At 45.3% G+C, this 1991-nt stretch overlaps 1 pseudogene; it reads right to left on the bottom strand.

The window, feature by feature from the left end:
- Positions 1-599: 599 nt before the first annotated feature.
- Positions 600-1781, bottom strand: LOC104667726 (annotated as a pseudogene).
- Between the last annotated feature and the right edge of the window lie 210 nt (positions 1782-1991).

Below are 1991 nucleotides of genomic sequence, written 5' to 3'. Positions count from 1 at the left end.
TAATTATTTTTCTTTTTCTTTTTCTTTTTTTTTTGAGACGGAGTCTTGCTCTGTCGCCCGGGCTGGAGTGCAGTGGCCGGATCTCAGCTCACTGCAAGCTCCGCCTTCCGGGTTTACGCCATTCTCCTGCCTCAGCCTCCTGAGTAGCTGGGACTACAGGCGCCCGCCACCTCGCCCAGCTAGTTTTTTGTATTTTTTTTAGTAGAGACGGGGTTTCACTGTGTTAGCCAGGATGGTCTTGATCTCCTGACCTTGTGATCCGCCCGTCTCGGCCTCCCAAAGTGCTGGGATTACAGGCTTGAGCCACCGCGCTTGGCCAGCTATAACACTAATTATTTTTCTAGAGGCTGCATTTGAGGTGCCAACTCTCATTCACAAAGATACATTGTTACATTTGTACATTTGTTACATTATACATTGTTACACAGCACACTGATGTAGGAGTGTAACACACATACTTCTAAGTCAAAGCTGCTTTTAGGAGCTCATCAACTTAATGAGATTGCCTTTGCAGTTACGGAAGCAACTACAGAACTTATGTATGAATGAAAAGAACTGTACTCCCTGCATGACAAGAGATTATTTTGGAGACAGTTGATAAAACCATACATCCTTTTTATTGTTAAGTCATAAAGAGGTATCAAAATTAAAAGCAAAAATTATAGGGTAAGAGTTAAAACTACGAGGAGTGTCAAAGGAAGTAAAAATGGGACTAGGCTCAGGGCAATATGAATTAATGAACATGGAAAGGATAGGGATGAGGAGGACGGTGAGCACATGCTGAAGATACTAGAGGAGAGGATCTGGTGAAACATTCGACCTTAGACAAGCACCTAGGCAAAGAAATAATGGGCTAAGATTTCTAAGCCCCACTATGTGCTTACAAGTCATCTTCGCCATTGGTGCTGTCTGTCATCCTCTCCTTCCTCAGCCTCTTTTTCATCATCCTTGATCAACTCCAGCTGGTCATCCTCCCGTCTTCATTATTCTCATCATCCACGAGGTCCCTCTCCTCAGCAGAGTCATCTGCACCCCCCTCAGACTCTATCTTCACATGAGTCTCATGTGAGCTGCTGCTCTGCTCCTCTTCTGACGTATCATTCTTCATCTCTACTCCTTGTTTGCTCTGTTTCTTTTCCATTTTTTCCAGGTTTTCCAGGAGAGAATCCACTTTTCATTTTATCTGGGTCAACTCCTTCTTAATGACCTGAAGGTCATCTCCTTTCAACTTTCCGGATTTGGAAGATCCCTGCTGTCCACTCTTACAAATGAAGCCACTTTTGCCCCTTCGTGAGGTGTTTCCCGGTACACGCTGATGTTTCAAGGGCACTACAGCCCCAGCAATAGAAGGAGGAGGAGGTACACATGCTGGGTAACTGCACATTCTATAATAGTCCCATTGAAAGTCATAGTCCAAGTCAAAAGAGGAGCTGAGTAGAGGGATGGAGAAGGGTGTTCTGTTTCTGACCCATACATCTCCACTGTTGATCACTTCAGGCCTGCTTTTCCTCGGTTCACTTTTGGCTCTGCAGCCAGGTTGATATCTAAAACCTGGCCAGCGATTATTCTGCCATCCGCTCCTGCTACAGCAGCCCAGGCATTTCTCTCATTAACATACTGAACGAAAGCAAAGCCCTTATGAACAGCGCTGCCCACACTTTTGCCATACTTTGAAAAGATTGCCTCCACATCAGATTTCTTTACCACAAGAGCGTTTAGATTCCCAATGAACACATGTTCATGGAGCGAGAATCTGTCTTGTTGGTAACATTGCTGGCCATTGTGTTTTGATGATAAGGTTTCTCACAAAGCCGAAAATGTAGCTGAAGATAAAGAAAATCTCACAGGAGCAGGGCAGGAGAAGAGATTCAATTCTGAGTCTCCTACTCCCGGGTTCTACGTGGCGAAGCCAACTGCTGCTCTAGGTCGGCAACACGGCCACAACCGCTCAGGCTTCCTCTCTTCACCCCCACCCCCTTTCTTTAAAAAAA

This window comes from Rhinopithecus roxellana, chromosome 20, assembly GCF_007565055.1.
Source record: "Rhinopithecus roxellana isolate Shanxi Qingling chromosome 20, ASM756505v1, whole genome shotgun sequence".
NCBI classification, from domain to species: domain Eukaryota; kingdom Metazoa; phylum Chordata; class Mammalia; order Primates; family Cercopithecidae; genus Rhinopithecus; species Rhinopithecus roxellana.
This window is presented reverse-complemented; position numbering and strand designations above follow the sequence as displayed.